Source organism: Cavia porcellus, unplaced genomic scaffold (assembly GCF_034190915.1).
Source record: "Cavia porcellus strain 051 isolate PalLab524CR breed Dunkin Hartley unplaced genomic scaffold, mCavPor4.1 scaffold_17, whole genome shotgun sequence".
In the NCBI taxonomy this organism is placed as follows: domain Eukaryota; kingdom Metazoa; phylum Chordata; class Mammalia; order Rodentia; family Caviidae; genus Cavia; species Cavia porcellus.
This window is the reverse complement of record NW_026947500.1, coordinates 64,281,627-64,307,970: the sequence shown is the minus strand read 5'-3', so window position 1 is coordinate 64,307,970 and position 26,344 is coordinate 64,281,627. Positions and strand designations below refer to the sequence as shown.

The 26,344-nt window shown below is 42.1% G+C and overlaps 1 long non-coding RNA gene across 2 annotated transcripts in view; it reads left to right on the top strand.

The window, feature by feature from the left end:
- The first annotated feature begins 179 nt into the window (after positions 1 to 179).
- Positions 180 to 26,344, top strand: part of LOC134471007 (uncharacterized) — a 31,659-nt gene continuing 5,494 nt past the window's right edge. The window contains exons 1-2 of one of the 2 annotated variants that reach the window (XR_010040325.1): positions 180 to 746; positions 1,112 to 8,325. This is a non-coding gene — a long non-coding RNA (uncharacterized LOC134471007). Of the gene's footprint in view, positions 8,326 to 26,344 lie in introns of both variants that reach the window. The other variant, XR_010040324.1, reaches the window with a different exon arrangement.

The following is a 26,344-nucleotide window of genomic DNA, read 5'->3' as shown; positions in this document are numbered from 1 at the left end:
GTCAGAAAAGAAAAACAAGCATAAACAATAACAGCAGATTCAAAACAATAACAATACAGGTCTTCTATACTCCTATTTTAAATATAAATTAGAAAGATTAGAAAGCAACGGGCATGGGCATGGGCATGAACAAAGGGTAATTCCCTTTGTAGGGAACTACATTCAGCTAATGGAACAAAACTCAAAGGCAGGGGTCGGGAGAAGTTGAATACCCATCATCCCTCACTCGCCAGCGAGTCCCGCTCCCAGTGTAGCTCGGTCTCCACCCTGCAGGGCACCAACCCCGCCCACCACACCTAAATCCCGCCCCTAGGACGCAGCCCTGCTGCAGTTTCATCCTGCAGGCCGTTATGGGTCTCTCCCTAGTTTTGATCCCTGTAGAGGGAAACCAGGATTTCTTCTCCACAGCTGGATGACAAAGGGTGTCAGTTGTCCCTCGCCTGCAGAATGACCTCTCTAGACCCGCGAGCCCAGTTCCGGCCACTTCCGCTTTCGGCGACACGGAGACAGGAAGCGGAAGTGCGCGGGAGGCCGCGGCCGTGAAGGGCTGCTCCGCGCCGGGCTGTGGGAGTTGTTCTTTTCGAGGAGGCGGGGGAGCGCCTGTCTGAGGACGCCTCATATCTGGCCGGGCGCTGCTTCCTTCCACCGGCCTGGTCCCAGGTGCGGCCCGCGTTTGCTGCTGAGCCGCCGCGGAGCCCGGGTCCCCACCGCGCGCCTCGGGGCCCCGCCTCTGCCCCTCAGGCAAGGTGACTGCGTGCTGGAACGAGCTTTACGTTTCATACTGTGTTTAATAGTGCAGCTTGAGAGTTAGAGTAGGGTTTGCACGTGCAGATTGGTTTGAGTGGTTTTTAAATTTTATTTTAAAAATGGAAAGGACAAATTAGACGATCCGGTATATCTATGCCCATCCAGATAATTTTTTGCGTGTTTGTGACTGTTTGCGATCCTTAAATTTAAGACCTGTTTGCTTTGCTTCACTTTTGTTCGCTTTTCCCTTCCCTTTCTTTGTTTTTATTTAAGCGAACTTTTAAATGTGTAGCCTTTCCTTTGATTATGTGCATCAACTCCTTTGCTTCAGGCTTTTTTTTTTTTTTTTTTTTTTTTTTTACAGTACGAGATTATCAAGAAACCCAGTTGCCAGGTCACAAATGTTATTATCAAGGAAAAATGATACTGCGTAGTTCTACTCAAGGTGGCTCCATACCTTACTCCAGACTTGTGAAGCACAAATCATCAAAACATAAGGAGCTCCAGGAAAAGGGTAACATAGTGCCAGGAGTGGAAACTGAGTGGGTCGTAAATGGGATGACTTTTTTTTTTTTTTCAAATCAGTTTTATTTCAAGGAGAAAAAAAAAAAAAAAAAAAAAAAAAGGAAAAGAACCCTAAAAATTTCAAGATATGTCATCGGGTGGCAACAGTGGTACATATATTGCACATTGTCATCCCCAAATCATACACCCAGAGCACAAAACATTTGCATTCAGTTGTCCAAACAATATCAGCACAAGTCTTTCTCTTTAGTGAACTCAGAGAAATCAGTAGATTAATTAACTAGTTTTTTTTTTTTTTTTTTTTCTCTTTTTCCTTTTTGTGGTACCAGGGATCGAACTCACGACTGCCTACTTGCAAGGCAGGTGCTTATGCCGCTGAGCTAAATCCCCAGCCCCCTTTTTTTTCTTTTTTCTTTTTTTTTGTCTTTTTCCTTTTTATCGACATATTTCTTCATCTGAGAACTGTGTATTCATCTCAGATGCCCACTTTTGGATTGCATCTTTAAATCTGGGAGGACTGATTTTTTTCTGTTCATTCTGTATTCTTTTTAGATTTTTTTTTAATTTTAAAGAACAAAAGAAAACAGAATGAAACAAGGCAAATCAGAACAGGAAAATGCAAACAACACAGCCTTTCACAACAAAAAAACTGGACATCAACAGTAGCTAACAATGTCTCTTTTCTTTGAAATAGTTGAGCATACCTTCACACACAATAATATCAAACATAACAATACAGTAAAAAAAATTCAAAAGAATGAAAGCATTATAGGGCTTCAAAACCAAATAACAGGAAATGAACAATGGCTGCTATAATACTCATGTTCCTCAAAAAATTTGTCTATAACATCACACATAATAAAATCAAAACACAACAGGATAGCACCAGTCAAAACAGAAGAACAAAAGCATGGTAGGACTTCAAAACAAGATGATAGTAAATCAACAATAGCTACCATAATGTCTTGTTTTCTTTAAAACAGCATTCATACCATCTCACAAATAAAATCAAAACAAAATAAAATCAGACCAATGAATGAAACCGTTATAAGAATTCAAAACAATGTAACAGGAAACCATGATTACCTTAATATTTCCCATTATATTCAAAATAGCTGCCCTTACCATCTGAAAGCATAAATCTAACAAAAGACAGAACAATGCCAAACCTAATAAAATTATGTAAAGAATGCAAGAGTTCAAGATAGGACAATAAAAAATTGACAGTAGTTTCCACTTTTCCCTCTCTTTGCTCTTTTTTTTTTTTTTAACATTTTATTTAAAGAAAGACTAAACAAAACAGAAATGGGTAGAAATAATACATACTTTCAAAGAAAGAATAAACAGTAAGAAATCACTAGTTGATGTTTACATATTGTCCTCTTACAAATAGTTATTCAAAAATACAAAAGTGGAGCATATAAAGTGGGGTTTCAAACAGTGAGACTGCAACCAGTTCTGTTCAACAAAAAAATCACACTGAGCAAAGAAAAATAGTATTGCTGGGTTTCACATTATGATACTTCTGGATCAGCACTGGGTACTGTAGTGTCTCTTTTTCTTCAAAGTATTTGTGCATTTCATCATGTGTCATAAGATCAGTTCTCATAAACTGTTTATTGGTTCTACATATGTATGAGTCTTAACATGTATTTTTATCCTTTCTATATTATAGGGAGGAACAAAACAAAGCAAGACAAAATAAATCATTTTCCTATAAACACATGAAATGAAAAAGACATATAAGACCACTGTACAAGGATGAATTCCTAGAAAACCATGAAATGAAAAAGACATATGAGACCACAATATTAGGTGATCTACAGTAGTTACTATGCTTTTTCTTGTTACTTTCAATAGAATTGTCCACATCATCAGACATAATATAGTTGAACATACCATTACATAGCTATTTTAATAAAAACACAACTTTGGAGACATTGTAGGACTTCGAAAGCAGTTAATAATCAAACCAGAATGGGCATCTTATTACATCTTGTCATCTTCAGAGTAGTTGCCCCTACTCTTAGACTTGATACTATCAAGCATATCAAATTCGAATAAAAACAGTCAAGGTAAAACAGCGGTCTAACAAACCAGCTTCAAATAAAATCAGTCATAGTAAGACAATGTGAGTAAAACAGGATTTCAGTTTAATGGGAAATTAAGGATAGTTACTGTGGTATAACCTGCTATTTTTGGGATAGCTGTCTGTGCCCTCAAATCTGAGTGGACAGACTGGATCAAAATATAAGCAAACTAACAAGCGCAATAAGACTATTGTGACTTTTAAGTCCCATTAACAATGTCCTCTGCCTTCCTTCTTTAGGCATTTTCTCACTTTTCCTCTTCTAAGGATGCTTTCTATATTTTGGGTTCCACTAGCTCCTTTAGTTTTTAGATTAGGGAGTCAACCTATTATCTATCTGAGTGTTGCTGAACCTTTTTACCCCTGAGCTTGATCTTGAGCTGTACTCCTGTACTTACTAAAGCCACAAGATTTTCCTTCCTTCCAGCTGTGTAGTTCTACACTGCACAAAAGTGTCATAGCTTTCCAGTCCATCTGTGGCAGCAGGACGAGTTGTCCCTATTTCTCTATGGTTTCCTGTTACATATAGCATTGTTTTCTCATCTTTGACTTTCAGTCTATTAACCCTCTATTCAGAGCATCTTGATGGGTCCTGCCTCCTAGTCTACTCTGCCTGTATTTCTCTTTGTTACTGTATCAAGGCTATCTATATTAAAGGTTATAGCCCACCTTCTCTGCCTCATCTCTGCTATTCTATTTTTCTGCTATTATTTTTTCCACTTTACTCCTTCATTCCACTGTCTGCCCTGTTCATTGAGGCCTCTCTGCCACTGTTGTTTGAATCCTGGTATTTTTTTTTCTCTCTTTCTCTGGAATGTCCTTCAGTATTTTTTGTAGGGTTGAATTGGTGACCACGAACTCCCACAGTTCCTCCTTGTCGTGGAAATATCTTCTTTCTCCATTAATTTTGAGAGCAAATTTTTCTGGTTACATCAGTCTGGGTTGGAGGTTATTTTCTTTCAGGGCTTGGACTATTTCTCCCCAGGCTCTTCTCGATTTGAGAGTTTGTGTTGATAAGTCTGTCCTTATTTTGATGATTTTTACTTTGTAGATGATCTGTTTCTTTTCTCTGGCTGCTTTTAATATTCTGTTCTTGTGATGGATTTCTGGGATCTTGATTATTATATGTCTGGGTGTAGATCTGTTTTGGTTGTAGGTGGCTGGAGTTCTGTGTGCCTCATTTATCTGGATATCATTTCTTTTTCCTATGCTTGGGAAGTTTTCCTTAATTATTTCTGTGAATAGTCTTTGTAATTCATTTGTGGTTACTCCTGCTTCTTTGCTCACATTTTTTATTCTTAAGTTATTGATTCTTTTGTTGTTTTCTAGCCTTTGAATTGTTTCTTCCTGGTTCTTTGTTATTTTTAAGAGATCTTTCCTTTCACGATCACACATTATAAATCTCTCTTCAAATTTCAAAAGGCTAACTTTAGTTTCTGTCAAGGCATTTTGCCAGGTTTCAATGGAATTTTTAGTTTCCTGGTAATCTCTTTGGATCTGTTTCATGTATTCTAGGTTTTGTTTATATTCTTTTTTTTATTTAAAAAAATATATATATATAAAGGGGGGAGATTAAGATGAAAGAGGACAAAACTACAAAGGTAGGAACAGAACAATTTAAGCAACATAGTGTTTCACCACAGGATAACAGTAGTTACCATAGTGTCTGTTTCCTTGAAATATTTGAGTATGCCTTTGTATGCTATCAAACATAACAAGGCAGTGTAAAGCCATTCAAGAGGGTAAAAGTATTACAGGGTATTTAGAACCAACTAACAGAAAATGAACAATGGTTTCTATATTATCTCCTTGACTATAAAAATTTTTGTTTATGCTATCACATATAATAAAATCCAATAAGATACAATATGATAAAACCGATGGAGACAGAAGAACAAAATCTTGATGGGGATTCAAAACAAGCTGATATTAAATCAGCACTGGCTATTATAATGTCTTTTTTTCCAAAATAACTGTTCATATCATCACAGACAATAAAATCAAATAACCCAGAATAAAACCATTCCAATTAATGAATGAAAACATTATAAATCTTTAACACAATATAATGGGGAATCATGATTACCACATACTTTTATGTATTCTTACCATTTCTTACACTAGGGAAACTATTTGGTGTTTATATATGTGAGTTTGATTTATTTCACTTATGAATATGGTCTCAAGCTGTGTCCACTTATCTATAAATATCTCAATGTGATCATTCTTTATATCTGAGTAGTACTCCATTGTATAAAAATACCACAACATTTTTATCCATTCCTCACTTGAAGGACACTTAGGTTGTTTCCAAGGTCTGGCTATTACAAATTGTGCTGCTATAAACATCACTGTGATATGATGTTTTCAGTTCTTCTGGGAATATTCCTAGAAGTGGAATAACTGGAACAAATGGGACCTCCAATCTCAGCTTTCTGAGAAATCTCCAAACTGACTTCCACAATGGTTGCACCAGTCTACATTCCCACCAACAGTGCAGGAGAGTTCTTTTTCCCCACAGAGTCTCCAGCATTTGTCGTTGGTGGTTTTCTTGATCCTGGCCATTCTTTCAGGAGTGAGATGGAATCTCAGTGTGGTTTTAATTTGCATTTCTATAATGATTAATGATAATAAGCATTTTTTCATGCATTTATTTGCCATTTTCTTTCTTCATCTGAGAATTGTGTATTCATCTCAGATGCCCCTTTTTGGATTGGATCTTTGAATTTTGGGGGTGTGACTTTTAAAAAATTCTTTATATGTTTTAGACAGAAGTCCTTTGTCTGAGGGACAGTTCACTAAGATTTTTTCCCAATTTGTGGGTTTTCTTTTCACTATGTTAGAGATTTTTTTTTTGTCTTTTTCTTTTTTATCGGTACCAGGGATCGAACTCACGACCGCCTGCTTGCAAGGCAGGTGCTTATGCCACTGAGCTAAATCCCCAGCCCCCAGAGATTTCTTTTGACGTGCAAAACCTTTTAATAAGAGGTGAACCCAGTTGTTGATTCTGGGAAATATTTCCCATGCCATTTGATTCCTGTTCATGAATTCTCTACCTACCCCTATGTCTTCAAGGTTTTTACCTAACTTGTCTTTTAATAGATTTAGTGTTTCGGTTTTAATATTTAGAGCTTTGATCCATTTAGATTTTACTTTAGTACGTGGTGATAGGCATGAGTCTAATTTTAGTTTTTGGCATATGGAGAGCCAGTTTTTCCAGCACCATTTACAAAAAAGACTGTCCTCCTTCCAGTGAATATGTTTGACCCCTTTATCAAAGATAAAGTGGTTGAGTGTGTTTATAGTTGTGGTTGTATCTTCTAATCTATTCCATTGATCTTCAGCTCTGTTTTGGTTCCAGTACCATGTTGATTTTACCACAATTGCTTTGTAGTATAACTTCAAGTCAGGGATTGTGATGCCTCCTGCCTTGCCTTTGCTGCTCAGAACAGTCTTTGCTATTCTAGGTCTCTTCTGGCTCCAGATGACTTTTAGTAGTGGTTTCTCTAGATCTATGAGGTATGTTGATGGTATTTTTATTGGGATTGCATCAAATCTGTATAACAGTTTTGGGAGAATGGCCATTTTCACAATATTTATTCTTCCTATCCGTGAGCAAGGGATGTCTTTCCATTTTCTGAGATTTTCTTCCATTTCTTTCTTCAGTGTATTATAATATATATTATATATATGTATATTATATATATATACAGTATATAATATGTATATTTTATATATATACAGATCTTTCACTTCTTTTGTGAGAATAATTCCGAAATATTTCATTTTTTTAGTTCCTAGTATGAAAGGTGTGGCTTGTCTTATTTCTGTCCCTGGCTTAGTGTATAGGAATGCTATTGATTTTTGTGTATTGATTTTGTATCCAGCTACATTGCTGAATTTATTTATTATATCTAAGAGTCTTTCAATGGAGTTTTGGGAGTCTTTTATGTAGCGTATCATGTCATCTGCAAATAATGATAATTTAACTTCTTCTTTTCCTATCTTTACCCCTTTTATTTCTCTCTCTTGTCTAATTGCTCTGGCTAGTATTTCCAGTACTATATTAAATAGGAGTGGTGATAAGGGACATCCTTGTCTTGTGCCTGATTTTAAGGTAAAGGCCTTCAGTTTTTTGCCATTTAGTATGTTACTGGCTATTGGTTTGTCATAGATGGCCTTTATTATATTGAGGTAAAGACCATCTATTCCAATTTTCTGTAAGGTTCTTATCATAAATGAATGTTGGAACTTATCAAAAGCCTTTTCTGCATCTATAGAGATGATCATGTGATTCTTACTTTTGACTTTATTCATATGGCAGATTGCATTTATTGATTTATGTATGTTGAACCATCCCTGCATGCCTGGGATGAATCCCACTTGGTCATAGTGTATAATCTTCTTGCTGATTTGCTGTATTCTATTTGCCAATATTTTGTTGAGGATTTTTACATCTGTGTTCATTACAGAGACTGGCCTGTAGTTCTCTTTTTTAGTTGGGTCTTTCTCAGGTTTTGGTAGTAAGAGTAATATTTGCTTCCAGGAATGACTTAGGAAGGATTGCTTCCTTTTCAACTTTATTGAAGAGTTTGAGGAGTGTCGGCATTAAGTCTTCTTTGTACTTCTTGTAGAATTCTGCATTGAATCTATCTGGGCCTGGGCTCTTCTTTGTAGGTAAGAATTTAATTACATTTTCAATTTCATTAATAGAAATTGGGTTATACTCTTTGATTCATTGATTCTTTGGACTGTTTTCTTAGTCTCTATTGCACTAATTTCTGCTCTGATTTGCATAATTTCCTCTTTTCTTTTGGCTTTGGGCTTGACTTTCTCTTCTTTTTCTAGTTGTTTGAGGTGTAACATTATTTATTTATTTGTATTCATTCTGTTTTCCTGATGTGGGAACTCAGTGCAATAAATTTTCCTCTGAGGACAGCTTTCATTGCATCCCACAGATTCTGGTAAGTTGTATTTGTATTTTCATTTGCTTGTAGGTATTGCTTAATTTCTTCTTTAATTTCTCCTGTGACTCACTGATTACTCCAGAGTGTGTTGTTCAGTTTCCATGTGTTTGTGGATTTTTGCAGTATCTTTTATCATTAATTTCTAATTTGATGGTGCTATGATCTGATAACATGCATGGGATAATTTCAACTCTTTTGCACTTATTTAAGTATGTTCTGTGGGCTAGTATGTGGTCTGTTTTAGAGAATGTCCCATGTACTGTGGAGAAGAATGTGTATTCTGATGTTGTTGCATGGAATACTCTGTATATGTCTATCAAGTCCATTTGTTCACAGATGTGGTTCAGTTCTGTTATTTCTTTGCTGATTTTCTATCTGGTTGATCTGTTCCTTGGTGTCAATGGTGTGTTAAGATCTCCTGTTATAATTGTGTTGCTGCTAATTTGGTTTTTCATTTCTGTTAATACTTGCTTTATATAACTGCATACTCTGGGAGCATATATATTTAAGACTGTTATCTCTTCCTCTTGAAGTTTTCCCCTAACCAGTACGTAATGACCTTCTTTATCTCTTCTGATCATTATTGGCTTAAAGTTTACATTGTCTGCAATCAGAATAGCTACCGCTGCCTTTTTTTGGGTTCCTATTGCATGTAGTATTTTTTTCCATCCTTTAACTTTCAGTCTGTGAGTTTCCTTTTGGGTTAGAAGGGTTTCTTGTAGACAACACATGGTTGGATGTTGTTTCTTGATCCATTCTGCCAGTCTGTTTCTTCTAATTGGTGCATTGAGACCATTTACATTAATGGTTATAACTGTTATATGTTGGTTTATTGTTGACATGTTATCTTGCTGCTGTTACATCTTTATCTTTCCATTCTGTTTAATTTTCTGCTTTGCTTGGTAGTTTTTTCCTAAGTGTATCTAAACTGTCTTTTAGTATTCTTTTCAGGGTTGGCTTGGTGATCATGAAATTCTTCAGCTGTTCTTTGTCATGGAATATCTTATTTCTCTATCGATTTTGAAGGACAGATTTTCAGGGCACACCAGTCTAGGTTGGAAATCATTTTCCTTTAAGATCTGAAATACTTCACTCTATTCTCTTCTTAATTTTATTGTTTGTGCTGAGAAGTCTGCTGTGATTCTGATAGTTTTTCCTTTATAGGTGATCTGTCTTTTCTCTCTGACAGCTTTTAATATTCTATTCTTTTTTTTTTTTTTTTGTCTTTTTCGTTTTTTTATCGGTACCGGGGACCGAACTCACGACTGCCTGCTTGCAAGGCAGGTGCTTATGCTGCTGAGCTAAATCCCCAGCCCCTAATATTCTATTCTTATATTCAATTTCTGGGGTGGTGATTATTATATGTTTGGGTGTAGTTTTATTTTGGTTATGGCTATTTGGAGTTCTATATGCTTCACTGAATTGATGTCAGTTTCCATTCTCATGTTTGGGAAACTTTCAGCTATTACTTCTCTAAATATCCTCTTGACATCCTTTATGTTGTTCCCTTCTTTTTCATTTATCCCTATCAATTGTACATTGTTTTTTGTTGCATCATATTGCAGCTGTTGAACTGTTATTTCCTGATTCATTGTTATTTTAAAAAAATCTTTCTTTTCCAGTTCACTAGGTGCAGTTTTGTCTTTGAGGTCTGAAATTCTATCTTCTTTTTCGTTGAGGCGGTTTTTACAACGTTCAATGGAATTTTTGATTTACTCTATGTCTCTTTGATTCTGCTTTATGTATTCTGTTTGTTTCTTACATTGTTCATCTAGGGATTCTACCTTTTTGTTTAGTTCCTCCAATTTTTTAACTGTGTCTTCTTTAGATATGTTCAGCATTTCTTTCACTTTTTTTTTATCATTTATTCTTTTACTTGGGAGATTATTTCTAGTTTGAATTCCTTTAAAGCTTCCTGGAGTTGCTTCTTTATTTCAGTTGCTATTATATCAGGTTTTTCAGGTGTATGGCATACATTTTCTTCTGTGTACATAGCTCCTAGGGTTTCTTGGGATGGGCTGGAGGTTTGAGATTGTGTTTTGGTGTTTCATTTTGGTGTTTCATTTTGACAAAATGAAAGTTTTATAACAAAGCTTCCCCAGGGCCTGTTGGAAATCCTCTTCTATGCCCTCAGCTTCTGGAACTCTGGCCACTCAGTTCTCTGGATTGAGAGAGGGTCACTGGGGTGGGGCAGGCAGGTCCAAGCCCTATGGTGCAGGTTGAGTGTAGCAAGAAGCTGTGAAGTTCCTTGCCTGGTGGGAGCAATGATCCCAAACTCCCTGGTTCGGGGGATGGTGCAGGGACACTCACTGCAGGCTGCTCAGCCTCTGGAACTGAGGGTGCTGGCAGGCCAGGGACCCCAGAGTCCGTCAAGCATGGCAGGGAGCAGGCCAGTTATTGCAGACGGGTTCAACACCTGCTGAGTTGGTCCAGCACAGTAGGAAGCCGCAGTTTCTTGGCCAGGCCCCAGTGAGGATCCCAAACTCCCTTGGTTTGGGGGATGGTGTGGGGGATACTCCCCGCAGGCTGCTCTGCCTCTGGAACTCTTTTGTTTATATTCTTCATTAAAGGTTTCTCTTCCTTTTCTCGGTTCCTCCGTTCTTGCATCTGTGTTTTCATGGGAGGGGTTTAGCATTTCTTTAATTAATCTTTTTATATCTTGCCTCACTTGGATTAGAATTTCAGTTTTAAGTTCATCTATGAGGTCATGAAGGTATTTCTTTATGTCCGCTGATGTTGTGGCTAATATTGCATGATTGCTGCACTGGTTCTCTTCTGTATTTACCTCTCCTGGGCTTATTTTCTCAGGGTCAGCAGATGGTGTTTTTTTTTTTTTTTCTATCTCTTGTCATGTTTCTGGTTTCTTTCTTTCTTTCTTTCTTTCTTTCTTTCTTTCTTTCTTTCCTTTCCTTTTCTTTTCTTTTCTTTCTTTTTGTCTTTTTCCTTTTATCGGTACCGGGGATTGAACTCACAACTGCCTGCTTGCAAGGCAGGCGCTTATGCCGCTGAGCTAAATCCCCAGCCCCCTCTGGTTTCTTTCAGAGAGGTGTGTCATGGAGGTCCCTGGCCCTCTCCATATTGCTTATGGTTTTTCTGAAGTGTGCTGACTGGGGTTTTGCTCCCCTCTCCAATTTGATGTTATCTGAGTTGCACACAGGGATGATGCAGGCTAGCCCCTCACCTCTGAGCCAGTCAACCAGCAAGTGCCTTCAGCAACTTAGCCTGTGCTTTATGGGTGTCACAGGGCCTGGACAGTTTTGTCCTTGGCTGTTGGGTCTCAACCAGGGGCGTGGCTCAGCCCAAGCAGATCCCACCATTCCTCTCTGGGCCAGGGGCAGCTGACTGATGCCACCACCACCCAGGCTCTGCCCCACTCCAAGATGTCCTCCAGCCAGCGCTGCGGGACCCAATCTCCAGCACTCACCGGGAATCAATGTAGTTCTCCACCTTAGCTCCACTCCATGCTGCACCACCTCCTCCTGCCAAGGGCCCAGGACTCACCAATTCCCCTTATTGGCGACTGTGGCTTCAGCACGACCTTGAGTCGCCCGACTCCATGGCACTCCCAGCACAGTGCAGGACTGGTCTCAGTGAGTACGTCAGGCTGCAGCCCTTCTCCATTTTTTCTTCCTCTTCCTATTTTTCTTTTTCCTTCAATTTCCTGCTGGGGTTGTGAGAGTCCCTCTCTGCTCATCCAGTCCTCTCCATGTTGTCATATTCCAGCATCTGAGCTGTTTTTCCAGAGAGGCTCTCCAACCAGTGACCTAGCAAGCTGCCATCTTCTCTAATCTCTCTTTCTGTATTCTTGATAGTAATCCTTTATCTAAGGTACAGTTGGCAAACATTTTCTCCCACATTGTGGGTTGTCTCTTACTCTGTTGGTGGATTTTCTTGCTGTGCAAAAGCTTTTGAGTAGAGTGAGATTCCAGTTGTTGATTCTTTGTGATAATTCCTGTGCAATGGGGTTTTGTTCATAAAGTCTTTGCCTACAGCAGTGTCTTCAAGAGTTTTACCTACTGTATCTTCTAACAGATTTAATGTTTCTATTTTAATATTAATATCATTGATCTATTCCAATTTTAGCTTAATGCATGGTGAAAGATATGGGTATAAGTGGAATCTCTTTTTAGTAATGGGTTGCAGCTCACTTTTGCTGAGGTATGAACCAAAGTTGACTCGAGGAAAATTAAAGGTCAGATTTGAGATCTTAGGATGAGTGTTTTTTAAAGGGAGTTCATTCTTTCCTTGCGTTTTTAGAAAGAAGTAGCAGTATTTCCTGAAGACACATGAAATCTGTTGTGATTTATGCTGTATGATGAGCAGGCATTTTTAAGTCATTTTACAGTTGGCTTTTGTAATTGAATTTGTGTGTTAGTGTGTGTAGATCTGTGCTTTCGTACATTTAGCATACTGAAGTATTCTTGAGGACTGTTGGTTTTTGGGCACAATTTCATTGGGGTGCTGTCAGTGAACTGGGCCCTGAATAGAGGGAAACAGTGTAGCTGAAATACACACAGTGCTTGCCTCTGTGAAGGTTTATTCTGCAGGAAAGAGAGGTTCTAAATTAATAGTGACAAGGGTGATACGAGACTATTGAGCAGGATAACTTGAAGAGGTCAAGGAAAATATCTGAAATGAGACAAAATATTTGACCCTAAAAGATGGATTATAGGTAGCTAGCCAAGGGTTTTGACTGTACAGTAGGGTTTTGGAGGGGACTTGAGAACATTCCACATCAGGGTCCTTTAGGAAGTACAAATCCTGGTGTGTTCCAGCAGCTGAGAAAAGACAGGGAAAGCTAAACTAGAGAACACAAAGCACAGTGGGTGAGCCAGGCTGGGTAGGAGAGCAGGGCACCGCAGGTCACCATAAACTTTGCACTGTATTGTAAGGTCGTTGGGAAGTCCCTGTGTCTGAGTGCTAGGGACAGGGGTGATGTGATTACCTTTGGAATTTAAACAGAACGCTGCTTCTGGTTTGAACAGTGTTTAGGATGGATGGAACGGAATGCAGAGCCCATGTAGCACAGTCAGTAATTTTAGGACTTGCAAAATAGTAGGCAGAGGTTAATTACTGTGAAATCAGAAAAGTTAGAATGTTTGAGATGTGTGTATATGGTGGTAGAGTTGAGAGAATTTGATGACATGCATTTTGTGCAGCCAGTGAGGCAGAGGTCAGTGGCTGATGGCTTAGGAGCCACATTTGTTCCAAGTTTGGCTTACACAGTTTCATTGGAATCCATTGTTGATGTGTAGTTTGTGGCTGTTTCTGCACTACATATAGTTAAGTAGAGGGGGACAGAGATCATACAGCCCATAAACGGTAACCCATTTGCTGTTTGGTCTTTTGGAGAAAAAGTTTGTCAGTCCACAGTGTTTAAAGTACTTGGTATTCATCAGGCACTGTGCTGGTGGCTGGATAGGAAGTTCTGGAAAAAATGGGCACAGATCTGTACTTACCATATTTATATTATACAATTCAGATTTATATAGTAATTGGGAAAATAATTGGCAAAATATTTGGCCAAATATTGGAAAATAATTGGCAAAATAAAGTCACCAAAAAAGAGATCAATCATAACTTTATTAAAAGGGCAGTGGAGGAAAAGTAGAGGTTGTTAAAAGTCACTTGGGGAATACAGAAGGAAGAATGATCTCTACATGAGGTGAGAGGAGCTGATAGCAGTCTTCAAGGTCTGGGTCTGAAAGGCGGAGTAGAGCCCACTGTGCTGCTTATTGAAATACATTTTGTGCAAAAGTTGTTTTCTTGGGCTGGGGATTTAGCTCAGCGGCAGGCCTTGCTAGCAGGCAGTCATGAGTTCGATCCCTGGTACCCATAAAAAAAAACAAAACACACACACACACACACACACACACACACACACACAAAAAAAAAAATGCTGAAAAGTTGTTTTCTTAGTTGTCTTGCTGGAGGTTCACGAAAAAGGAATAGCCTGAGCTGGTGCTGCTTCACCCTCACCCCTTCTTGTACCCCACCCAGTCTCTGGTTTTGCAGGGAGGGCGTCTTCTGAGACCTGAATCCTGGCACTTGTGACGTGGAAGGAGGTGGGGAGGACCTGGATGCTGGGGTCTCAGATGGAAAACTATGCACTTGGGGCGCTGTTTTCTCTCACTTATTCCCCCAACTGAGGAAGAAAGGGGAGAGGAACATGGAGCATCTCATTGCTGCCCCTGGGGGCCTGGGGACGTCTGTCTGTGTGTGACTTCTAGAGGGCACTGTTCTGGAGGAGGGTCCCATTGCAGACCTTGAGACTGTGCCCGTATAGCAGGACTCCTCTGGGGCCATCCCTGCCATCACTGTGAGTCCTACTAAAATACCAGTGGCTGTATAAATTTAAATTAGCTAGGACTCCATAAAATTAAGGACTCAGAGTAAGAATCATCCTAGCCACGTTCCTCAGTCTCAACAGTCTCACCTGCCTGTGGCTCCTGTTTGGGAAAGTGCAGAATGAATGTTCTTGTTGATGGACAGCACAGCTCTAGAGAATCTGGAAAATTTTTTTTTCTTTTTCTTTCTTTCTTTCTTTCTTTTTTTTTTTTTGGTACAGGGGTTGAACTCACAACCTTGAGCTTGCCAGGAAGGTGCTTATGTCGCTGAGCTAAATCCCTGACCCTGGGAATTTGGAAATGGCCATAAAGTTTCTCAGATGCAGTGGGAGTCCTTTATTTTAGTAGGTATAAAAGTTTATTAGATGCTTACAGTGGACACATGGTGTCTGGTTTTTCTTTCTGTGGCTTTAGTCACCCATGGTCAACAGGAAGCAAAGGTGAGGGCGGTATACGAGATGGTCAGAGAGTGCGGCTGGGTACTGGCCATGGTATCAGCATCTACTTGGAGACTTAGAATGCAGATCAGGAGGAAGTAGTATTTTGGGAAGGAGCTTAAGGACTTCAGAAAAGTTGAAAGGTCAAGCCCAGATTGGCGATGCTATAAATAAGGAATTTAGGAAAATTGCCCTAAGCTGCACTATTAGTGGAGTTTCAAAAAAAGCCAAAACTTGTGCTTTAGGATGTGTGCAAATGTGAAAAAATGTATTTCTTGGTAAGCTGTGTGATCATTGTTGTATTCACGATAACACAGAAATAGCCATAGGTGACATGTTAACAAACAGACGTGGCTATGCCAAAAATAACTTCAAATTACTTTTTGGTAGTGAGGGTTAGACCTGAGAGGTTGAAACAAGCACATCACTGAGCTACATCTTCAGCCCTTTTTATTTTTATTTTGAGTCACAGCCTTGCCAAGTTGCCAAGTGGCCTTGTGATCCTCCCGCCTCCTAAGTAGCTGAGATTACAGTTGTGTTCTCCTCGACCTGGTTCAGAAAATAAGTCTTTAAAAAGCAGATAGTAGGCTGGATCTGCTGTCCTCTGGTGTAAAGAGCTCCCTCCCGCCATGGCTTTGCACAGGGTCTTGTGTCCCCAGTGATACCCAACTGTCCTTCACAGTGTTGGAATGGTCTTTGCTGAACTAGAACAGTGCTCCTTTTTTAGGGTTCTGTCACCTTAGAGGATAAGGCTGCAGGGCTCCTCCAGAAGTGGGCATTGCTGGGTGGTGTGCAGGGGAGCCTCTGCGAATCTGTGCTCCTGGACAAACCCAGAGCTGAGCTATGTGGGTAAGGCTGGCATTGCACGTTCCTTGCTGTATGCTTTTGCTAAATACAACTTTACTCGCTTTCTGTGCAGACAAACCATGTGATTTTGGCTGTATCCCCATCCATTGCATTGAGTTGTCTGTCTTTAGTGAGGACCTGTGTAGCCCTGGACCTCAGGGCTTGAAGAGCCTCAACCCCTTTGGCAGAGAGGGGGACATTTTTGTTTTGGGTCAGTGGTAGTTCATTTTCTGCTACTATGACAAAATATCCAATGTTAAGTACATTATAAAAAAGAGAGGTATATTTAACATCCAGTTTAGAGGCCTGAAAATTCAAGACCAGGAAGCCTGATCTGTTCTGCTTCTAGAGTGGGCCTCATAGTGGATGGGATCTCCAAGATGAGATTGTATGCAGATGAGATCATGTTGAGAATAGAAACCAGAACTGTGCGAGGCCCAGGCTTGCTCTCTCAGAACAACCTGCTCTTGTGGGAACTAACCAGAATCTTGTGAGGTCCTCATTAACTCTTTTCTCCATCCTTCCCCTTTTGTCAGGAGTGTTTGGCCTAGAGAAAGGGCACTGTTGACTTTGGGGCGGGCAGGGAAGTGGAGGCTGATGGCCTGGAGCTGAATGAGAGGCCCACCAAGAATGAGGCTGGAGCAGCGGAATCCCTGGCTCCTGCTTGGCTCCAGCAGATGCCAGAGCAGCAGGCCTCCTTTGCCCCTTGTTCCTCCTCCTAAGTTTACCTTCTGATCTTGGTTAGGAGTCTCCTCGAATAGCTGCTGGATTTTTAGGCCTTGAGGCCAGCACTGTTTTATTGACCTGCTGGGCTAAAGGGGCCTCACTTAAAGTGGCTGTGAATGCAGCGAACCCCGCACAGAGTGTGCTGTCATTGCAGAGCCCTCGGTTAGTGCTTGTTGAGCAAGGACCCGAACAGACAGGTGCAGGGCATCTCCTGGATCCATCGCTCCGGTTTATGGTTTGAGTCTGAATGTCCTCCCAAAGCCTCATCTAGTCATGGAGGCAGGCTTCTAGAGTTTGGGAATGGCTCATGGTCCAGTGCTGGGGTTATGGGTGTGAATGCTACACCCAGGTGGGTGTGGCTTACATACAATGTAAGGGACAGGAAGAGTCTTCTCTCTATGCCCCTCTGTTTTTTTTCTCTTGTGTTTTGTTGTTTTCTGCTGCCAGGAACTGTTGCCTTGTGACACGTACCACGCTGCCTTGGAGCCAACTGATTATGGCCCTGAAACCTCTAAAAACTGAGCTAAATAAACTTTCCTTAACTTTGGGTGTTGGGTATTTTGTTTCAGCAATGAAAGAAAAGTAACTAAGACATCCTGTGTCTGTGGATCACTAGATTTATTGTGTGCAGAAAGGAAGGAGGCACAAGAGCCCGGGACCTTTGAGTGGTTTCCTCACAGCATAGGTTCACCCCCGGTCCACAGATCTTCCCGTGCAGCCCAGGGCAGGGTTATGGAGTCTCGTGCACCGATGATGCTGAGGTCCAGGAAAAGCAGGCAGGCACAGGGCATGCTGGGAAGGCAGAGAAGCTGAGCATTGTGACCCTGTAGCCACACTGCCTGTAAATGGAACAGCTAGCTTTGGAGCTGGGAGTAGATCCTCGGTTAATTCCAGGGACCATAACTTTGTCACCAAGTTCTATAGCCTGAGGTTCACACATCTGATATTTGGCTGACCCTCAGTTAAGCCCTTCTGGGCCATGCTGGGTACTGTGGAGCCTCATCTCAGTCATCTGACAGCTCTGAGGCCACCCTGGCTTCTGGGAGAAAGCACCAGAGGCCAAGGCAGAGTGTCCTGGAGGAGCACGAGCACCTGTTACCAGGCTTCCTTGGTTGACTTTTCCTCTTCTCCAGCCATGAGCTTGAGACCTGCAGGAATGTGTGGTCCTCTGAGCTGAGCCTGGGTGGAGATTGTCCAGCTGGTGAGGCAGGGACAGCACAGGGAGGGATACTTTGTCAAGTCCTAAGCTAGGCCCTGGTCAGAAGGGGACCCGCTGCCGAGCCTCTCAGGTTTACTTCCACAGTGTAACCTACCCTGCTGCTCCTCCCGTCTCTAACCCTGCCAGCCTGCCCAGAACCACTGTCTCTTCTCTGCTCAAGGCCGCACCTGACAGCTCCTGGGCCCCACCTTGGACATGGAGGCCAGAGAGACAGTTTTTTTTTGGGTACCGGGAATTGAACTCATGACCTTGTGCTTCCTAGGCAGGCGCTTATGCCACTGAGCTAAATCTCCGGTGAGAGAGATTCTTTTAAGAGACAGCAGGTCAGCCATCTTGCTTCAGGGAGCAATTGTCAGTGAAGGCGGCTTCATTGCTTTCTCCACTGTATTGTCCATGTTCTGCTGTTTTGGCAAAATACCTGTGGGCCGGGTAATTTATAAAGAAAAGAGGTAGCTGGGCATGGAGTGCACACCTGTAATCCCAGCACACTTGGAGGTTAAGGCAAGAGAATTGCAAATTCGAACCCATTCTGGGCAGCTTAGTAGCAGCGAGTCCCTGTCCCAAAATAAAAAACAAAAACAAAAGGGTTGGAGATGTAGCTCAGCATGAAGGCCCTGGGTTTAATTCACAGAAGAAAAGTTTAGTTTTTAGTTCCCAGGAGCTGAATGTCCAAGGTCAGACGGCGCCATCTGTTTGATCTCTGATGAAGGCTTCATGGTAATGGCGCCGTGGTGGAGCTGAGGAGAGGAGAGATTACAGGATGAGACAGGGCCAGAGATGCAGTCAGGTTGCTCCTCTTGTTCTTGTGCAACAACCCACTCGTGTGGGAGTTAACTGGGCACCTATGAGAACCTCACTGATCCCTTCCAAAGACAGCACTGTCAGTGCCCAAACTACCTGGCTCTAAACGCCACCTCCTGAAGGTTCCCTCAGCTTCCACATAAGGTGAAATTCCAGCCCAGGAATCTCCGGGGAAATCACACTCACACCACAGCCCCCACAGAAGTCTTCCTTTGTGAGTAACTTGCTAGTCCCCTCATCCGCTCAGGTCCACCGCTCCTCACTGCTGCTCTACCTGCTGGCCGTTCACTCCCTGCGTTGTTCCATCATTTTCTCCACCATAGGAGTTGAGATTCTGTCACAGTGATTGGCTTAGTATTTAAGGAACGGCTAAATCTCAGAAATGTACATGTGTTCCCCAAAGCAGCACCAGTCAGGTGGGTGTGAATGCACCCCCTGGCAGGGGTATGTGACTGACCTGTGGCCCCTGCCCCTCTGTCCAGGGACGGAATGCGGTTGTGCAGATCCAGAGGGTGGTGACACTGGTGCCCATGCTGGGTGTCACTAACCATGGGTGGTCAGCGCTTCTAGAGAGTGAGTGCTTGTGTGGGACATGTGGTCAGAAGGCCCTGCTGTCTTGAGTTTGTCCCCCACCCCTTATTTCCTCTGACTGCAGGCCCTGTAGTATAGAGCACGTGAAGCTGTCTGTCAGCATCTGTCCCCTCCAGGGGAAAGGTGCTTGCTAAGCTTTGGGGCTGGAATTCCTAGTTGACTTTTGGCCAGTGGTCTTTTGATTAAGAAAGAGCAAGGCCTTCAGTGTGTAAGGTCATGCATATGTCCCTCAGCTCCAGGGAGCCATTCCATAAGGTAAAATACACATAAACAGATTTTGTCAGTTAAAAATAAGAAAGCAAATTAGGAGGAAGCCAAAACAAAAGAGAGAGGCATCCCAGACCTCTCTTGCCAATATTAAATATTTTCTAATATTGAAAAATAATATTTTATTTTTTTGTAAACAATTTATTCAGAAAAATGAAGGAAGGTGAGGTCCATTGTAGAGGTCAGGCTTTAATGAGGTTAAAACCTGAGAGGGGCCATTTGGTGCTAGACTAGAACAAGCTATGTGCTTTGATAGAGGTAGTGGCTGTCTTAAATCAGGGTTGTTTTGTAACCTTTGACCACTGGGCAGACAATCTACGTGTGTTTACCTGCTAAGGCTCAGTGCTTTGATAAGGACCTGTAAATCTTGGTCATCTGGTGGCAGTGGCAGTTCTGATTCTCTCGCTCCCATTTTTTTTTTTCCTTTGGTTCCAGGGATTGAACTCATGGCCTCACGCTGGCCAGGCAGGAGCTTGGCCATTGAGCTTAAGCCCAGTCCCTGGCTCCCAACTCTTGATGAGGGCCCACACATCTTGAGGCTTAAACTAGTCATGACCTGGCTAAGATGACAGTGGTCTAATTCTTTCATTATCAAGAATAGTTTGAACACCATTAAAGTTGATTACACAATTATATTGGTTTTGAAAATTACCGTCAAATTACTAGAAATGGGCTGTATTTTAATGGCCTGAGCCTTTAAAAAGTGACATTAAAATCCATATCTCCTGAGAAATAGGTAAAGAAAATTGATTCCAGCAGACCAATAGTATTTTATGATTAATGGCAAGATATTTTTATTTTAAAGAGGAAAAAAGATAAAAATAACAATGAAACAGTTTCAAACAGGCTAATAGGACAGTTACAATATTTAATACATTACATATTGTTATCTTCACAGTAGCTACTCAGATACAGATACAGGCGTGATATCTTGTCCACACAATATTAGCCCAAATCTTTCTTTTCATTGAAGTAAATAAAACCTAGCTGTATAACTATCTTTGCTATCTTGTGCACACATACATATTTTTCTTTTTCCCTTTCTTCCTTTCTCCATCACAGTTTGTCATTTTTTGAACAGTTTCTTCCCAGTTCACAGTATCATGAAGTCCTGTGTTTAGAAGCCCTGTTATGTTCCTGACAGTGTGTAATTCTTAGATTTAAGGGAGTGTTTATTTTGGTTAGTGGTATTGGTCCACTGCCACTTGGCCTGTTGCTTTGGGTGTGTGGTGAGACAGTGTGTCATGGTGGAAGCGTGTGGCAGAGGCAAGCTGCTCCTTTCATGGTGGCCAAGAAGTAAACAGAGGAAAGGGCCAGGTCCCGAGGTCCCTGTGCCAGGCATGCCCCACTGACCTGACTTTCTCCCCCATCTCTGCAGTTCTAACCACCTCCCATAGCACTACCAGATAGGGACCAAGCCTTCAGCACCTAACTTTTGGGGACATTTAATTTCACACGGGACACCCTTCATCTCTCCAACACCAATTGTGGCAACTTTTGTGCCCAGCTGCAGGCAGGCTCATTAAAGGGACTCAGCACCTGCAATTTCCACTGGGCATGGTCCTGTGCAGCGTGTATGTGATTCCAGACTCACAGAAGCAAAATGGTTAAGCATGTGTCCCCCTGTGGGGATAAGCAGAGTGAGCCCCCCTTAGCAGTGGGGGGTAGAGGTGTGGAGGGCTCTCCAAATTGATATCCCAGACATGAGCCGAGGGCTGACTAGAGTCCAGCCTGCCATGCAAATGTGTTCTTCTCTGTAGGTAAGAGTAGGATGGTTTAAGGCATGGACAGGAGCTCGAGTGGAGATAAATTGGTGGTTCATGTATTCATGCATTTACCGGGTGACACAGAGCATGTACACGCCAAGCACACTAAGGGTGATGGGAAATAACTCATCAAGCCATGTCTGGTTATAGTTGGTAAGAAAAGGGAGAGTCCTAGAAGAGAGAAGGGACAGGCACTTCCTGTTGCGGAGGGACCTCAAGGAGGGGCAGTTAAGTCGATCAAAACAAAAGTGTGTAGGTCTTAGCCACAGTAGGGACAGGCGGGACAGAGGGGACTTGAGCCGGTATTTTATGTGGCGCCGTCATCTGGATTTTGAGATTTTTTGGTAGTATTTGTTGGGGTCTGCTGAGTCCCAGAGGGGTGAAATTTATGATTATACATGGGTGGATGCCACTTCCTGACATGGAGGATGTGGTGGGGACGGAAGGCTTTCTGTTCCTCTTTCTCATCTGTCTGAGAACAAGGCATGGCAGGGTCACACTTCCTCAGGAGTTTGAGGAGGCTCCTTCTTGCCTCTCTCTGACTTCCGGTGCTGGCTGCCAGTGCTTGCTTTGGACAAATCCTTCTCTACCTGCATGGTCACATGGCTGCCTCCCTCGGTGTCTGTCTCTGTGGCTCTTTTCTTTTGCTTAGAGGGCTCCATTCATACTGCATTAAGGGCCCTCCATGACCCATTAGGACTTCATCAGAACTAGTTATATCTGCAGCAACCCTGTTTCAAATCAGATCACATGCTGAAGTACTGAGGATTATGATTTCTTATTCAGGAGGGGGATACAGTTCAATCCACAAAAGTTGGCCCCTCCAAACTTTTATGTCCTTCCAGCATACAAAATAAATCCCCACAGTTTCAATGTGTTTCATTGTGTCCTAAAATCATTTAACTTCAACTCAAAAAGTCACTCATCTTATTATGTGAATCATAAAAATCAGGTTAGGTAGGGGACTCAAAGTATGAGTTGTCATGGTTCCTTATCACATAAGCCCATAAAACTTGAATACAGTTATCTTCTCCCAAAGCACAGTGATAGAGCAGACATAGGATAGTCATTTCCTAGGTCAGATGTAAGCAAATTCAGATGAGGTCACAGGGGTGAGCACTAAAGGACAGACGGTGTATGAGGACACATACGGGAAGGCCAGGTGGTGATGGTGGCAGGTGGAGTGATGCAGGTCAAGCCAAGGAGCCCCACGGGTCTGCAGCCACTGCTAAAAGCTAAGATGCAGCTAGAAAGGGTTCTACCCAGAGTCTCAGTGGGAGTGTGGCTCTGTCAAAACCTTGGTCTTGGACTCCAGCCCTCCAGAAGTATGAGAGAAGTTTCTGCGGTTCTTTGTTACATCACCCGTAGGAAACTCACACATGATATCCTGCACTTGATGTGGCTCAGCCTTACATACCAAGGGGAAAACTTGCCACCAGGAGAGAGAGGCGAGGGTGCAGAGAGATGAAGGATGATCAGGGGTTGCCTGTTTATCCATCTTGGGCCAGAGGAAGGCTGCCTAGTGTGGAAGGATGGCAGGTATTGACTGAAAGTGGAGGGACCATTTCTTCTTGGCAGAGTTTGCCAGGTGGTGATTCATCCATCCCTTTCTTACAGCATGGCCTGGGGCTACATTAGCCCTGCAGATGGTGGTAAAGGCCTGAGGAGTCAAGAGCTGTCCTGCAGCTGAGGTGGGGGGAGGGCGGTTGTTTCTGGGTAAATAAATGATCCTTTTAGCCCCTCAAGAGCATTGCTGTGCAGAGGCTAGACTAATTCATTTACATGACCTGCCTGGACCTTCTTCAACCTACACACAGGGCTGACCTCCAGCCTACCACAAGCTGGACCTCATGCTGCCCAAGTAATGGTCCTATCCTGTCATTCAGGCCCTCTTTAAGCTGCTGAGAGCCAAGAGGGGAGACAAAGCAAGGATGCAAGCTGTCATCGGTTCCGGCTTCATGGTCTCATGAGGCTGAGTTTATTTACCAGATATTTCTCCTCTTCACCTCCATGCTCAGGTCTGCTGGTCCCTACAGTGAGGCAGGATATGTCATTTTGGTTGGGGGTATGGTCACTGGCCAAGCCACGATGGGTGGGTATTTTAGAAACCAGTCACATTTGCAGATGTGGCTGTGGTGTTTAGTCCAGAAAAATGGGTGTTTTTGGATTGTGCTCAGAGAAGTTTATACAGAGACGTGATGCTGGAAAACTCCAGGACCCTGGCCACTATAGGTAAGGCTCACCTCATGGCTTCTTTCATACTCTCAGGAGACCACTGTGGATTCCAGGAATTGTGTAGGGGTGGAAATCAAGAGACAGATGAGTCTGGCCCCATGACATGTTACAGTCCAGTGGCCTCTGTCTACTGCTGTTTCCCAGGATTCACCAGGATTCTGGGCTTCTGGAGAGTGGCTCTGAGCCAGACCCTGGGTTCTGGGGACCAGGTAGCTTGGTATTTTCTGTGTCCCAGTAAAGTTCCTGAGTAAAAGAGCTTTGCTGTGTCCATCAAAATGCAGAAAGATGTTAACCATCTCCAGAGCCCCTGAGGATTTGAGAATATCAGCCCTGGTGTTATGACCAGGCCTTGGCAGCCCACCGTTTGTCTTTCCTGTGAACGGATCCACTGTGCAAAACCAGTCTAGCATTATATTTGGAGCCAAAAGAAGAGCTGTGGAACCTCAAAAGTACTTGCCTTCTCTGTCTTCATGTTAAGTATTTCCATGTGTATGCGTTAGCCGTTCCCACTGTGCATGGTTAGTATTTCCCTTCCACATCAGTTCCAATCAGTACCAATCTTCATGGAACCCTGTCTCAGCAAGTTGTCTCCCCATGACTTCTATCTTTTGAATTTATTATTACATAATTCCTCTCACAATCTATGAAATTTCTTCCTGTTTCTGTGACTAGTACTTCCACAGTGTAGATAAAACCTATGTTGCCACCAGTGTGAACAGTCCTTTTGCTATAGCTCTGACCTGAGACATGAGAGGATGCACATGGCAGAAAAGTTCTTTGAGTGCCAGGAAGGCCAGCAAGCCTTCAAATATTCCTTCAACCTGTGGCAGCACCTGAGCACCCACACTGGAGAGAAGCCCTTTGAATGTGGTCAGTGTAGGAAAACTTGCACCAGAAATTTCAACCTGATTTTGCACCAGAGGAGCCATATGGGAGAGAAGCCCTATGTGTGTAAGGACTGCAGGAAAGCATTCAATCAACCATCGTCTGTCAGTACCACATGCGGACACACATCGGAGAGAAGCCTTTGAATGCAGCCACTGTGGGAAAGCATTCAGGGAGCATTCATTGCTTAACACACACCTGTGTACCCATATGAAGAAGCCCTATGAGTGCAAGCAGTGTGGGAAACCCTTCCACACCAGCACACACCTGAATGTGCACAAGAGAATCCAAACTAGGGAGAAGCCTTGAGTGTGGGACCTGTGGGCAGGTCTTGAGTTGCCTCTCCAACCTGAAGAATCACATGCGAACTCACACTGGAAAGAAGCCATACTCCTGCCAGGAATGTGGGCCTTTAGAGTCTTCATACCTCACGGTGCATGTGAGAACCCTCATGGTGGGGAGGCCTACCCCTGCAGCCAGTGTGAGAGAGCCTTCAGGCACAGCTCATCACTCCCTGTGCACAGGAGGAGCAGCAGTGGGCAGGAGAGCACCCGGCAAGGGGCCTGCCCTTGTCAGTGTCACAGACCTACAGTGGGCTCCTTGGTAGTTAAGGAACAGTTTGGGCTCCACTTGTCTCTTGTGAGGCCAACTTAGCCGTGTCTCTGTTGTCCTGTACAGTCTACCCCGGGATCTGCAGGGTCTGCATCAGTGTTCATCCGATTTCTTACTGAAAATCACAGGACAGAGTCGCATTTCTACTGAATACTGGATACACTTTTCTTCAATACAGTATTTACACAGCATATACACTCTGTTAGTGCCAGTTACCAGAGATGTGAAGGTGTGCATAGATTATACTACACACCAGTGTGTGTGAGGGGCTAGAGCACCTGGATTCTGGTATCTGGAACACATCCCTGTGGGTACTGAGGGATGGCTGTATGTTTCCTTCTGGTTTAATTCTAATACTGTATTTATTTCCATTATTGTTCTCCCGCCTTTGAGTTATTTGGAATTTAATTCTAGTACACAGATATATATATTTTTTTAATTTTTATTTAAGGAGAAAAGAAAAGAAAGAAAAAAAAACAGTGAAGAGGTACAAGTTATACAGATTTACAGAATAAAAAAATGCGCAGTAGGAAATCACTAGTTAATGGATTACATATTGCCATCTTAGAAATAATTGTTCAAGTCACAAAATTAAAGCTTGTAGAGTGGACATTCCAACAATGATACTGCAGACAGTTCTGTTCAATGATCCAATAAAACTCTGTGATATCATTTTCTATCTTATACACTTAAATATACATGCAGTTATATAGTTTAGAGCACTTTCTTTTCCTCTCTTTTGTACAGTGACTATTACACATTTTGGGTTTCATTGCTCCCACGGTTCTTGTTGCTTTTTTGGAAGAGAGTAAAACCAAATGTGACATAACAGAACAGAATCGGTCAAGTCAAAAGGGTGGACATAATAGATAATATAAAAACATAATACAAGGTGATCAACAATGGTTACCATAATGCCTCCCGCTATTTCTAATAGAATTGCCTATATCATTAGTTGTAATACAATTGAACAAAACCGTAAAGAATAAAACCGACAAAACCAAAACATTGGAGACATTGTAGGTCTTCAAAAGTAGATAAAAGTCAACGAGAATGGGCGTTATAATGAATCTCATTATCTTCTCAGCTGATGCCTAAACTTTCGAACCTGATACTATCCAGCAAAACAGAATAGAGGAACCTCAGTCAAAAACAAGATGGTGAGAGTAACACAGGGCTTCAAATCGAGATAATAGAAAGTCAAAGTGGGTTACTATATTATATCCTGCTATATTTTTCCCTTTAATTAAATGGATAAAAATAAAAAAGTAAATAATGGAGTGG